Consider the following 15,876-nt stretch of genomic DNA (forward strand, 5'->3'; position numbering starts at 1 on the left):
GACACTATTCGTTTGGGAAAGATTATTAATCGGGCCACGAATAATTTGTAACTCATGGGCCCCACCTTAGCTAAACTCGGGCCCAAAACCCTTTGGAACTCGTGGCCAAAAAAAAAAGTATCTTTTTGGCCCCCGACCTTTTAAATAAATTTTTTCCACGACTTTGGAACTCGTTTTCCACGAAGTATCTCGGGGCCCCAATTAGCTACCTTGGGCCCCGACTTTTGGGAAAATCGGGCCCCGAAAAAAATCTTTGTTGGGCCCCCGGGTTTTGCTTTTTTCTTGGCCCCCCACTTAGGTTCTCGGGGCCCCAAAATAGTTCTTTGGTTTCCAAAAATTTAAACTATCCGACAAAGACTTTGTAACTCTGGGGCCCCGATTTTAATTTTCGTGGCCCCGGACTTTTTGCTAATTCCCGGGGACACTTTAGGAAAAAACCCTGGTCAGACATATTTTCTCTGGCCCCCGACTTTGTTTTTCCCTTTTCCACATTTAATGACTTTTGGCCCCGATTACTAAAACTCGTTTTGGCCAAGACTTAGGAATTCGGGGCCAAAGAATAGATCTTTGGCCACTAAAAATAAAAAAACACACAGTCACCTTTTGTCCACCCCATTTAAACCCGGAGTTAAACAAAAAAATTTTAAAAAACCCGACCCCGCACCGAAAAAAAAGCATTAAAAAAAATTTTTTTTGAAAAACAATTAAGCATTAAAATTTTTAAAAATGCACTGGGGTCGTCTTTTTATTTTTTTTTTTGAATTAAATTTAAATAAAATTATATATTACTATTTTTTGGTTTTCGTTTTTCCTTTGCACGGGAAAAAAACCATTTTTCCCCGTTTTCAATTTTAAAAACCGCATGGCGAGGGGCAAGTTTTTGACGTCCGCTACCCTTTAACCACTCGGCCCCGGGGGTTTTTTTTAGCATTACCTTTTTTGTTTGGAAAAATTAAAAAAAAATCATACAAAAATTTGGGGCTAAAACGGTTTAAAACAACGAAGCATTTAATTTTCCCTTTTTACATTTTAATATATTGGGAAAAACAATACTTTTTCGAAAAATATAAAAATGATTGGGGCTTTAATTAAAACATTGACCCTTTTGATATAAAAAACAAAACAAGTCCCTTGCAGTCGAAAAACGCCGGACTTTTTTTTTGCAAAATAAATTTGGAAAATTAATCTTTTTTTTGCTAGCACATGGGGATTTGAGGGTAAAAAATTTCAAAATTTTAATTTTTACCTGCCCTTGGTATTTTAATTTTTCAAGGGTTTTTTTTTTTTTTCTTTAAATTTTTTTTTTTTTTTTTTTTTTTTTTTTGTTGTTGGTTTTTTTTTGTAAAAATTTTTTTCATGCACACTTTTTGAACCTATTTTTTTTTCAATTTTTAAAAAATTTTTTAAGGTTTAAATTAAAATTTCATTTGGGAAAAGAGAACCAAACAAAAAAAAAAACTGAAAATAAAATATTTAAATTTTTTATTTTTTGAAAAAAAAATTTATTTTAAAAAAAAGGGAAAGCTTTAAAAAACTTTAGAAATTTAAAAAAAAAACAATGGAAAAAAAAAACCTTTTCAATTTAAAAAAAATTTTTCCCCGTTTCGCTCTCGTACCCTGTGTCATTTTTGGAAAAAAAGAAAATTTTTTTTTTTAGAAAATAAAACATCTTTTAAAAAAGAAGCAAAAAAATCTAAAAAGCTTTTTGGACGGGTCAAAGGTAAACAACCCTGATAGACGGACGGACAACAAGGACAAAAAAAAAATTGGGTTCCCCCCCTTCCCCAAACAAATAGAAGGGACAACAATATTTTTCTAAATTGCAAAGAGATTTTTTCCCCGTTTAACCCGACATTTTTAAAACCTTTTTTTTAAAAAAAATAAAAAAAAAAAAATGAAATTTTTTAAATTTTGGGTCACAATCTTAATGATAAAAAATCCTTTTATAAAATAATGATAAATTTAAATTAAAAAAAATAAAGAAAGTTTTTAAAGCAAAGAAAACCCTTTTTTCATATTTTTTTCTTGGGGCGCTGCTTATCTTTCCCCCCCACTTTTTTCTATAACTTGGCTTTGTTTACTTTTTTTGAACCCTTTTTTAATTGGGGCATCCAAACCCCTATACAATTTCCCCCAGAAATTCAATTCTTTTCTTTACTTCGGCAATTTTTTTTTCCGCCACTCTCGGGGCTTCTTTTTTTTTTCAGCTCTTTTTTCTTTCCTCCCCCGTCTTCTTTTTTTTCTTTGGCTTTTTTTTTCTTTTCTGCCCCCTTCTTTCTTTTTTTTTCATCATCTTTTTCTTTCTTTCTTTCTCTTCCCCTGGTTAGCATTTATATCTCATTTTTGGAAGGGCCCATTTTCGAAGTTTGAGGTTTTTAAAAAAAAAACCCGGGGATAATTTTCCCCCCAGATAAACCCCTTTTTTAAAAATATAACCGTAATTGAAAATTTAAAGAAAGGGGTTTTTAAAAACCATTACCCTTTTTTTTTCTGTAAATTCTTCATTTTCTTTTCAAATAAAACAAATAAGCCGGGGCTATTTGGGGGCTTGGAAAAAATTTTCAAAATTTCCCTTTTAAATTCGTTTAAAAAAAAATTTAAAAAAAAATGAAATCTTTAAAATTTTTTAAACCCGATGTTTTTTAATTAAAAATCTAGTATGTTTATTTTTCCAAAAATTTTTCATTTTAAAAAAAATTTAAATTTTTAGTTTTTTCTAATACGGAAAAAGATAAATATAGCACCAATTTTGGGTCGGCCCCTTCGGAATATTTTTTTTAAAACCTGACGAAATTTTTTTCGTTTTTTTTAAACGTAAACAAAATTTTTTACCAGCTAAAGAAATTTTAAAGGCTTTTTAACTTTAAAATTGGGAAAACATTTATAATTTTACATTTTTTGGGAAATTTTTAAAACAAAAAAAAACTAAATAGAATTGTAAAAAATTTAAAAAATTTCACCTACCCTTATTATTTAAAGTAAGCATTAAAAGGCCCAACCCCGGGACATAAAATTTAATTCTGTAAAACTATTTCTTTGTTTTTCCAAAACAGCTCTTTTCGTGTCCCTCGTTAATTTCCCTTTTTTACGTTTTCTGGGAACGAACGTTAAACCCAATTGGGCGTTAACATAAAACGTCACAGGCAATATTTTAGCTTTAGCCCTAAAATAATTTTGATTTAAAGAGGATTTTTGGGTTTTTTTTTTGCATTTTAATTTAAAAAATTATAATTCAGGGGTAACCCCCAAAGCAAAATTTTCCCCGATGGGGAAGCCACGAGTGAAAAAAAAATAGCTGGGTTCAGAAGAAATTATTTAAATTTTTAAAAGGAAAAAAAATAAAAATTTTTTTTTTTTTATTTTAGCTTTTTTAAATGATTTTTTAAATTTTTTTCTGATTTTGGGCCGCCCTAAAGGGCGCGGGGATTTTTCCTTTTTACTTTACACAAATGACGTCACACTTTAAATTCTTTAAATTTTTTCTTTAAATTTTTTAATTTTAACATGAGGTTGGGGGAAAATTTGGGCTCTCTTTTCCTAAAGAAACAAAATTTAAAATACCGGGCCCTTTATTTTCCCGCCTGGGTTTTTTCCATTTTGTTTTGATTTTTTTTTTTTATTTTTGGGAATTTTAAATATAAACGGCTACAGTTTAAAATTAATTTTATAAATTTTTACCATGTTTTTTCAGAAATAATCATGTGATAATTAAATAAAAACCCGGAAACATTTAAAAAAACAGAGGAAAGAAAAAAAAAAACACATTTTTTTTTTTATTTTAGAAACTGGGGGTTTCCAATTTGGGGAAAAAACTTAAAAAAATTTTTTCTTCACTGAAAAATTTTAAAAAATAATTTTATAAAGTCACCCGGGAAATTATAAAATAAAATTTTTACGGATAAATCAAAAATCCACTGAAAAACATAAAATAAGAAAGTACATGGGGCTAAAATTTGTTTTATTTTTATACTTATAAAAGAAAAAATTTAAAAAATTTTTTAAAAAAAAGCATTTTTTTCATTTTCCAGTTTTACTGTAAAAATTTTCTTTTCCCCCGCAGTGAAACATATTTTTTCCCTTTTTTCACTGGTTCTTTCGGACTACTTCTTAAAATTTAACCCAAAACACCCAAAAATTTAAAGGGGGAAATTCCCTTTAAAAAAGGAAGGTCCAAAAAAAAAAAGAGAAAAATAAAAAAAAAAAAAAATTTAAAATTTTTTTTATAAATATGGGGTTATTTTTTCAATGAAAAATCATATTTTACTCGGGGTATTTTCCACTCGTGAAATGTTTAATTTTATACCCCTCAATTTTAAAAAGGGAAAACCTGTATTTAAAAAAAAACGAATATCCTTCTATATTTTCTGTGAAATATTTAAAAAAAAATTAAAAAAAAACGGGTTTTTTTTTGGGGAAAATCCCTGTTTAAACGAAAACAAGTATTTTTAAAAAAGCGAAATGGGATGGGGAAAAACTTCATTTTTAAATTTTTAAAAAAACCCAAAATTTTTTAGTGAATTTAAATTAAATAATTGTGGAAAAAGAAATGTTAGTCTTTTCATTTTAAAAAAGAAAAATAATTTGGGAGGGCCAATTAATTTAATTTTAAATGTAATTTTTAAACTGGAAAAAAATTTTAAAGGGGATTTCCTGCAGATAGACAAAATAAATTTTAAAACTTTAAAAACCTTTTGTGAAATGTACTAAATTATTTAAAAGAATAAAAATATGCAAGAAATTTAAATTTTTATTTTTAAAATGAAGATTTCGAATTTTTCTGTAATTAACAATTTTTCCAAACCCGGTTGGGCTAACGCCCAAGGTATTTTTTAGTCTACCTTTTTAAAAACCATTTTTTGTTTGATTTAAAAAAGTTGCTTTCAAAGTTAAATTATTTTCATAGGTTTTTGAAATATTTTACTTGAAAAACATTTAAACATTTTTATGAAAAAAAACAAATAACCAGCCCAACAGCCTAACGGGAACAACCGCCCAAAAAAATGAAGAAAATTTTTAAAAATGAAAGGGGAAAAAAATTTAAAAAAACCCCCTTTTTAGTCATTCCACCTTCTTTTTTTTTAATAATGATTTTTATTTTTTTAAAGGGGGAAGGGCTTTACAGTTTTTTAAATTTTGAGTTTTAAATTTGTTTAATTGGGAAACCAGAGCCCAAGAAAACTTTTTAAAAAAAAAAATTTTTGGGGTTTATAACCTTTTTTTTCTTTAATTTTAAAAACCCTTTCTATTGCACAGATTTTCCCAAAATTTCCTATAAAACTAAAAATTTTGAGGTTGGTTTTTCATGTTTTTCGTCCTTTTTTTCTTTTAAACATTTTTAAAAACCCCCATTTTGGGAGTTAAATTTACCAAAACTTACTTGGGAAATTTTTCTTGGGCCCAAAAATGGGCCAACTTTAAATTTTGCATTTAAATATCAGTATTTTTCCCCAATCGGGGCCCGAACAATTTATTTTAAACCCGGGATTTTTCTCTAATTTTTTTTCATATCTTGCATTTTAAAAAAAAACAAGAATTTGCAGCAAAAAAAGAATTTTGAAATCCCAAAAACCCAAAAAAAGAAAAATTTTTTTGGCCCCGATTTTTTTCCCCTTTTATTTTTCTAAATTTTAAATTTCCGGGGGATATTTTTAGTTTTTAAAATTAGAGTCAAATTTCCCCCAATTTTTCAATTTTTCCTCCCAAAATCCGGAAAATTTCCAAAGGGGTAAAAACATTTTTAAATCGAAAATGTTTACCCCGCAGGGAAAATTTTAAACTTTTCCCACAATTTTTTCTTATAGCGGGGATCGTTTTAATTTGAAAAACCCGTTAAAACACAAACGGGGAAATGATTTTTAAATTTATCGGTTTAAATTTAAAAAATTTAAGGCATCGGGTTTAAATTTTAAGTGTTTTTTAGCAATACAATAAAAAACAAATACCCTTTTTCCGGTTTAAAACCTTTCCCAAATTTATGCAATAAACCCAAAAACAAAAAAACATGAGAAATGGTTTACACAGGGTTATTTTAAATATTTTTGGAAATTTAAATTACAATAACGTACAATTTCATTTTAAAATTTTCATAGAAAAAAAATAAAACTTTTATAACGTATTGGGGCGACTTTTTAATTACTCATCGAAAAAAAAAAAAAATTAAAAAAAATTCGAATTTAATTTTTAAAATTTAGAATAACAACAATTAAACATCATAAATTTGATAACCTTTTCATTTGTAATTTGATCAAAAAAATTTAATTTTGCTAATTGTAAATTACTTTTAACTTTTTCGACTTTAAAAATTTCAAATTTTTTTCATTTTGGGGCCACGAAAAATATTTTTTAAAGTATTTCATTCTTAATTCTGTATAACGGAATACAAGAAAAGTGAATTTTTCAGATTCTAAAACTCCCATTGAACACTTTAAAAATTTTTTTCTCCAGATCCCCATATATCTCCCATTTCTAGGGCTAGGAATTTGTGAACTCGCTTTTTTAATGCTATGCTTTTTTAAAAACCGTTACGGTATCTAAAATATTTCCCCCGAGAATGAAGTTTAAATAACAAAGGTTCTAGTTTTCTAAATTGTTAATACGCTGTCCATGATGATAAAAGGCTCGAAAATTTTTTTTAAATTTTTAAAAATTGTATATTGATCCACAATATCTTTTTGGGACAACCAAAAGTAATTAAGCCAATTTTCCTTTTTAAAAGTTCCCTGATGAGCCCAGTTTCCCCCAAAATAACATTAGCAAGTACATCTAAGCTTTTCAAAACTTGACGATGATACTAGATGCCCGATTCAGTCCTTAACCCAAATTTTTAACATCGCAACAAAACATAACGGCCTCCCCAACCCCAAATAAAGTGCAGAATATTTTTTGTCTTTTTTTACGCATAAAAATTTTCAAAAACTTGTGTGGATATTCCGGTCGGGGGGGTTTAAACCCCTTCCCTTCCAAAGGGGAAAATTTGATGAAACTAAAAATAAAAATAAAATTTTTACTGATGGGGTAGATCTATTTTGAAATTTTTGAAAAAATCGTTTCATTCAAAATTTGCGTGGTGAGCTATTGTCTTTTCTGGCTACGATTCCACTGACCATTTTTATCTAAGTTTAATATCCCAAATACTCTTAAATGATGTAACAACTTCGAGTTTTTCAACCATAAATAAAAAAGTCTTTCTGTGTGTTGACGTCCTTTTCAAATATCGATTACTTTGGTTTTTTACTTATATTTTTTTTAAGACCCCAGATATTACAAAGTTTTCAATGTCAACGAAGCATGATTTGCACAATGACTCCGCTGATTTAGCAAATAACAAATTGGGTCGTCTGCCGTAAAGCAGCAAAAAAAAAATAGACTAAGTTCTCTAAGGGGTAAATATATCATCTATTTCATGCATTAATATTATTAATTAAGTCATTGACGGAACATCATGAAGATCATCGGCGAACAGGGGTCTCTCCTGCTTAACGCCTCGTTTTGACGAGAGAAAAATTGGAGAATACTCTTTTTTTAATCGTACACATATTGATGATTATACCCCCCTTGGCGCCCCTGGGGGCAAAATTTATTTTCACCACTATTTTCCCATAAAAGATTCTTTAATGAATAAGCACGCTCCTATCAAAAATGCCGTATAATTTACCATTAGATTAAGGGGTTTACATAAACCCCCTTAAAATAAATAAGTAATTGAGATTTTCCCTTTTTAAAAACGAACTGATTTTACTTAACTTTATATTTGGACCTTTTTGTGATCTATTTAAAAAGGGGGGAAAATCTTTGAAATTGCAAAAGGTTACCCAATTTTTTGGTAATCAGATCCCCCCTTTTTTAAAAAATCGGGAAATAATCCCCCCCCAAAAATCGGAAAATACTGAAAAAAAACTTTTTTGTAATTCGCAGTAAAGAGGCAAATTTATATCGACGACCTTAAATTTTTCTGGGGAAATTTTCCGGTCCGGGATTTTATTTTTATTTTTTTTTTAAAAGACTGCCAAGGCTCCTTTTGGGTAAACCGCGGTAAAATTTCGTCTGCTTAAAAAAGCGGGAAATTTTCAAATTTTTTTTCTGGTTTTTTCGCACCGAATTTTTTTATATTTCAAATAAATCATTAACTTTTAAATTTTTTGTTTGAGATTTTTTGATTATATTTTTTTATTTTATTCAGAACGTCGGATTTGAATTTCCAAGACCCAATTCTTTTTCCTTTCTTTGTTAAATTTTATTTTGGGTCTAATTTAGTTTTTTTTAATTTTTTCTGCTTTACCATTTTCTTATTGATCAGATTTTTTAATAATACATTTTTTTTCTTTTAAATTCTTTTTTGCATCGAAAATTCAAATTTAAAACCCAGGGTTTTTTTAAAACCCAAATATGACCTTTTTTAGGGGACCGTAAAAGAAAAAAACACTATTTATTTTTTCTTTCATAACGTAAAAATGACGCCCGTGATAAATATCCGATTACAACCAATAGATTAAAATTACAAAGTGGTTAAACCTAAAGAGATTTCTAAAGCGGGATTTTGGGGTCCATTTTACGTAGAGTATCAGGGTTAATTAAATATGGGGATTCACGTGCCGGTTTGATTTTAAGTTTTGGTAAAAAAGGGAAAAAAAAAGGTGCATGATCAAAAATTTCATTAAATTTTAGAATTTTTAAAATTTTTAAGCATCTAAAATAATAAAAAGGTTTTTTAAATAGCCAACTGTGTTGCCCCCTGATTGGGTGTAAGTAACCCCCCCCAGGGCCCCGGGAAGCTTCCATTTACGACAAACACCGGGTTTTCTTAAAAAAATCTAAAAATTTTCCGACCAAAAGAATAAAATTTGTCTTTTTTTTCCTTAAGGAACCCTTCAATCAAAGAAATTATTATTATATATAGTAACCAAAAAAACAAAATAATTAGTTCTACTTTTAAATCCCATAAAAAAAACTTTTCCTTGATACAAAAAAATTATAGTCATTTTTCTAAAAAATCAAATAATAAACATCTTTACCTAAAATTTTAGACATTTTGGGGGGGATAACCGGGCCAAATTAGCAGGGGACATTTGATAAAAAAGGTTTGCTGAAGTTCGGCACAAAAACCCTCCTTTTTTTGCTTACTTTTAATATTTTCTGCAAATTTACTTGAAATACAAAAAAACCCTCCACAAAAGGTTTTTGATTTTGGATTCCATAATCTCACTTTAAATCCATTTAGTTTAAACATTGTTTTTATTGATACCTTTCGTTTTTAAAAGGATGATCAATTGTTGAAAAAATTCGATAAATCAAAATTTTGCTTCCTTTTGTCCGTTTAAAGTTCCAACAATTTTCTAATATTCCCGTTGAAAAATCCCCAGTGCGAGTGAGGTTTTCCCGCGGGCTGGGGTAGTAGATTGTTTCCATAGGTTCTCTGTACAACTTTCCGTCAACGTAAAGTTTTGTCTACGACCAAATTTGACGTTATGCCCATCCTTTTCTAATTTCTGCAGAATCGGACGAAGTAATCGGCGGCGCTCACGTATCTCATATGGGGTATTGCACCCCGATTCCTAGGTCTTTTGATTTAAGATCATCACGCTTTCCATAAGATAGCTGTCTAATGTGTTCTCGTGTTTTAAAGTCACTAAAACGTGCGATGATCGGTCTCACTTTGTTTTACCCTTGTTTCCTGCACGATTTTGCCCAATCAACATGTACTTTTTTAACGCTTTCTTCATCCATACCCAGGCCCGTAGATAGAAAGTCTCCTTTATCAAAAAGTTTCGCATATTTTCTCCATCTTGTTCTGGTAAACCGTAAAACACTAGATTATGACTCATTGATTTACGTTCAAGGTCAATCAATTTCTCGGTCCATATTGTATTTTTTTTTGGTAATTGTTTTCATTTCAGCTTCAAGTCTATTACATTTTATGTTCATTGATTTCATCATTTCCGTAGCATTTTTCAAGTCTTTTTGTTCATAACATCATGTGTATCTGCTAGAAAAGAACACAATTTCTCATTTTCCAGTGTACGTTCATCCAGTGATTTAACAGTTAATTCTAAGCCAGAGAGCTTTTTTATGAATATTTGTAACATGTTTTTCGATTTGGTCCTATTTTTGAAACTTTTTCCTTAATATCTTTCATATCCTGCATAAGATGCTTTACGTCATCCATGATCTGAGAAGCCCAAGGTGGTATTCCATGACCCGGAAATATCAGTGGTGCCGCTGGATAAACGCTTCCACCGTCCCGATAGCCATGTGAGGGGGGTGGGGGGGCAGATAGATATGGCTGAGAATGAGGTCTGTGATAACAAAAGGATTTTGCATCTCGTGTGTTAATTGGCTCCAAATTTCCGAATTATACACGGAACGAGAGACTTACAGAGGATGACTTTTACACTCGGTTGTTTAAACAACACTGGTTTAATCAGGTGTTAAAATTGAAATGTTCCTGTCGCGCCATTAATGGCGGGTATCTGCCGTGATTCTCGTTGCTCGTCGCTGTGTAAAGGGGAAACTCGAGTTTTTTTTTCTTCGACGTTTTTTCTTGGTTCTTTGTTTTGTGGGGAATATTCCGATTTAGGCATGAAGACGAAATTTATATTTATTATCCATAACCAAAAAATCAGCTTTATATCCTGGAACTATTTTAAAACTTAAATAAATATCCAACCACATTTTCTGTGTAAACCATTACTTCAAGAACGACAAACTCTATATTAAAGACAATTTGTTGGGGCAAGTATCACAAACGTTTAGGGGTTTTTTTGCATTTTTGCACAATTTAATTTAATACTCGACAAAGAATTTTTGAATTTAAAACATTTTAAAACGATAGAAATTTAAAGGGGTTTTCAGTATTAAAAAAAGTTTAAATATAATGTTTTTTTTCCTTTACATCTTTTTTTTTGATTTAAAAAGTATTTTTTTATGATATTTCAGAATGGGTTAAAGTTTTCAAAAACAAATTACATTTTATAAAAATATGAAAACATGGAAAACTTTAAATCACTAAAAACTAAAAAATTGTTTTCAAAAAACACAAAAAATTTAATTTTATTGAAAAAAAGATTAGATTTGTTCGGATCAATTCTAGGATTTTATTTTTTAAAAATGGGAAATTAAAAAAAAGCTTGCAAATTTCAACTACAGAGCAATGTATAGTTTAATAAGAAACTCAAATCGACTTAGTTTACCAATTGATATCCAAATAGATCTTTTTAATAAAACAATAAAAACCTATTCTTCTTTATGGGGCGGAAATATGGGGATATGGTAATATAGAAGTGATTGAACGAGTCCAATTAAAATTTTTAAAAGTATATTTTAAATATGAAAAAAAAATCCACCCCAAATTATATGGTGTACGGAGAAAACAGGCTGTCTGCCGCTATCTATTGATATAAACGAAAGAATAATCATGTTTTGGGCTAGATTAAAAAAGCACGATGTAAATAATCATCAAAAGAAATTGTCGTCTCTATTATACAATATTACATATAATCTTTCCAAAAACTTAAGTGAAAATAATTTGAGAAAACAATTTCCTTGGATTGCAAACTTAAGACAAATTTTTATAAATTGCGGTTTATGTAATATATGGGATACACAAAATTTTGGAAACGAGAAGTGGTTGAAATTAGCAATTAGACAGAAACTTAAAGATGTTTTTCTAAATGATTGGTATTCCGTTATTCAAAACTCCAGCAAAAGTACATTCTACAGAATATTCAAAAAAGAATTTAAATTCGAAAAATACCTTTTATCAACTCCTAAACCTTTTCTTCGTTACATGATAAAATTTCGTACACGTAACCATAGATTACCAATAGAAACCGGAAATTGGGCCCGAATACCAATCAATCAAAGAACATGTACTTCTTGTAACAATAAAATAGGCGACGAATTTCATTACTTATTTGAATGTGTTTTTGCTTAATGATGAAAGAAAGAAATTTTTGAAACCCTATTATTATAGACGTGCAAATACATTCAAACTAGATCAACTAATTAATACAGAAAACAAGAGCGAATATTTGAAATTATGTAAATTTGTTAAAACAATAATTTTAAGATAATTAAAAATTAGAATTCACCTCATATGTGATTACTTACATTCCAAGAATTACTTACATTCCAAGACTATTACACGAATATTTCACAGATAAATCTTTTATTACCCATTGTAAAGTGTTTGTTTGTTATAATATTTGTCTAAATAGTATGACACTTTTTTTCATTTAGCTTATAAGTATGAGTCTAGAAATGTCATTGTAAAGGTTTAAAATATTATGTCGTACATAATTGTACATCACTTGTCAGTTGTTTATATTATTATTTCTTTTCCCTTTTCCCTTTTTTGTAACTATTCTCATCGTTTGTCGATAAATAAAAAGAAAGGTAATATGAAACGAAATTTATACCCTTAGAGGTGTCCAATTTCTGCTTCCAGGTTTTTTTTGGGGAAATATTACTAAGAACTTTTAAAAATTTGTGGTTTTTTATACATGTTAAGAACGTACTGATTGCAAAAAAATTAAAACCCTTTTACAATTATTTTTCACCAAAAAAATAAATAATTTTAAATTTGTTTAAAGGCCCCATAAAATTTTATTTTTTACTAACCCAATTTTCATTTAACATGAAAATTTAAAAAGGAAATTTTTAATTTTACTTTGAATGACCACATTTTCTTTGACATTTAGTGACATTTAGTGGCTTAGTCTTGTCCACATTATCCTAAACATCTGAATTTTGGAAACCTCTGAAATCCGAACTTTTTGACAAGTCCCATTGGTGTTCGGTTTTCAGAAGTTACACTGTATTTCATTTATTTCACAACTAGAATGAAATTGAAGCCTTTGAACCTCTTGATGTTCCAGGAGAAATCATCTGATCCAAATCATTAATTAAACCTCGTTTCCATTTCCAGAGAACAAAAAACCCGCACAGCCATTTCATTTACGAGTCCAATATATTTATATAAAATGCATATCATGCTTCATTTTCAAGATTAAAATTTATATCGATTCCTTATTGTATCTGAAATAACAGTTCTGTCATTTGGTTCACCTTAAAAAAACTCAGAAATTATAATGACAAGAGCATAGATATTAAGCTTATATCACCATAATGCAGTCCATTACTAAGTTATTTAAATGCGGAGTTCCTGGAGGTTGGACAATTGTTAAAGGCTATTCTGAATGTTTTGAGTCTATACACCCCGCTATCCCTCAGAACTGATTCTTGACACGCCACTTACTTTGCACGACAACGCTATACATGCCATAAGGCAAATAATGTCTCGGCTGGCGTCATTTATCCTGCCTAAAGTAACACCGGCACCGGAGCTATCCCACTATGATTTGTTTCCAAATCTAAAAGAAATCTGTAGAGGAATTTGTAACGGTGATTTAGATGAACTCGGTGGTGCGGGACATCCACAGGCATTGCCTAGCAATCGGCATTCTGGCGTTGCCGCAGAGGTGCGAGTCTACCAAACGACATGGAAAAGATTATATTGAAATTTCGTAACATCAAACTACGGTGGCACGGTGGCACAAAGGTGACATGTGTGTGTTTTTATTTATCTCGTGGCCACGAGATACTATGTCGTGGCCACGAGTTACTAAGTCGTGGCCACGAGATAGCTAAGTCGTGGCCACGAGATACTATGTCGTGGCCACGAGTTACAAAGTCGGTGCCACGAGTTACTAAGTCGTGGCCACGAGATAGCTAAGTCGTGGCCACGAGATACTATGTAGTGGCCACGAGTTACTAAGTCGTGGCCACGTGTTACTAAGTCGTGGCCACGAGATAGCTAAGTCTAGGCCACGAGATACTATGTCGTGGCCACTAGATACTATGTCGTGGCAACCAGTTAGCTGAGACGTGGCCACGAGATGAATAATCAATCAGATTACACCATTTATATGAATTTCACTAATTAACTAGACATATGATATAGTACAAGGATGCCTTCAAATCTTCAGTATTTTCAAAGATTAATGTTACATGTAAGAGTAAGTTGTTAAGTTTAAAAAAATCATAATATATATATAGTGTATTCTGATTGGTTAATTATTTCGTGGCCACGACTTAGCTATCTCGTGGCCACGACTTAGTAACTCCTGGCCACGACATAGTATCTCGTGGCCACGACTTAGCTATCTCGTGGCCACGACTTAGGAACTCGTGGTCACGACATATTATCTCGTTGCCACGACTTAGCAATCTCGTGACCACGACTTAGTGACTCGTGGCCACGACAAAGTATCTCGTGGCCACGACTTAGCTATCTCGTGGCCACGACTTAGTAACTCGTGGCATCGACATAGTATCTCGTGGCCAAGACTTAGCTATCTCGTGACCACGACTTAGTTACTCGTGGTCACGACATAGTATATCGTGGCCACGACTTAGCTATCTCGTGGCCACGACTTAGTAACTCGTGACCACGACATAGTATCTCGCGGCCACGAGATAAATAAAAACACACACATGTCACCTTTGTGCCACCGTATCAAACTGTGAGTGAAACAAAAATCAAGAACTGACCCTCGCACGAAAAACGCATTAAAATTATTTTTGAAAGCAATTAAGCATAAAGCTTTAAACATGCGACTGGAGTCGTCTTTGTTTCTATTTTTTCTGAAAGTTACTTTAGAATATACAATATATATTTACTATTTTCCGTTGCACGGAAGAATCCATTGTCCCAGTTGCAATTTAAACTCGCAGTGGCGAGGGACAAGTGGTTTGACGTCTGCTACCTGAACCACTCGGCCACGTAGGTCTTTTTAGCATTACCTTGTGGTCTTAGGCAAATGTTAAATAAATCATACATATAGGTATAAACTGGTCATCCACGATGGTCACTTAATTTACCTGGACTTATAATTATATGAAACACAATACTTGTCGAAAACTATACATGTACTGGAGCTTTAATATTAAGCATGTAGCATTTCCATATAAACCTCAATAACATGTCCATGCAGTCAGAAGAGTCTCCTGGACTTGTGTTGCAAATGAATACTTGCAAATATTAATCTTTCTTTGCTAGCACATGGTATTGAGCTTAAACATTTGACATCAATGTGACCAAATGACTTATCTCTGCATTGGCTATCTCATTATTCAGGTTTGTTTTTTTTCTTAATTGTGTTTTTTTTTTTTTTTTTTTTTTGGTAAAACTATCATTTCATGCACATCTTCGAACGATATTTACTTTTCATTTAAATCATTCAGTTGATTAAGATGAACCAAACAAAAATGAAACTGTAAAATAATAATACAAATTATTTATTTCATTTTTATCAAAAACAATGATTAAAAAAAAGGAATGCTTGAAATACTTCAGAATATTTGAAAAAAAAATCAATGGAAAAAAAACCTTGCAATAAAATAGTTTTCCTCGTTGTCGCTCTCTGTGTCATTCTGGAAAAAAAAGAAAATTCTTATTTTAGAAAATAAAACATCTAGAAACGAATTCTTAAATAATCTACTGCTTTGTGGACGGATCAACATGGTAAACAAGCGTGATAGACGGACGGACGAACAAGGACAAAACAAAATGTTACCCCATTCTCCCAAGCTAAATAGGGGCACAACAATTTTTTTTCTAAATCTGCACGAGAATTACGCGTTTATACCCGACAATTTCTTATACTTTTATATTAATAAAATAACAAAAAAAAGACTTTTAACTTTGGCTCACAATCATTAATTAAATAATACAGAAAGTTTTGATGCATGAATACCTCTTTGTTCATATCATTCTTGGTGCGTTGCTTATCTGTCCCCTTCACTTTATCCATCACTTCGTCTTTGTGTTGACTTTCTTGAACCTTCTTAATTGCTGCATCAAGCCCTCTATACAATTCC

Source organism: Ruditapes philippinarum, unplaced genomic scaffold, assembly GCF_026571515.1.
Source record: "Ruditapes philippinarum isolate M1 unplaced genomic scaffold, ASM2657151v2 ctg995_1_1_1_1, whole genome shotgun sequence".
Taxonomy (NCBI): domain Eukaryota; kingdom Metazoa; phylum Mollusca; class Bivalvia; order Venerida; family Veneridae; genus Ruditapes; species Ruditapes philippinarum.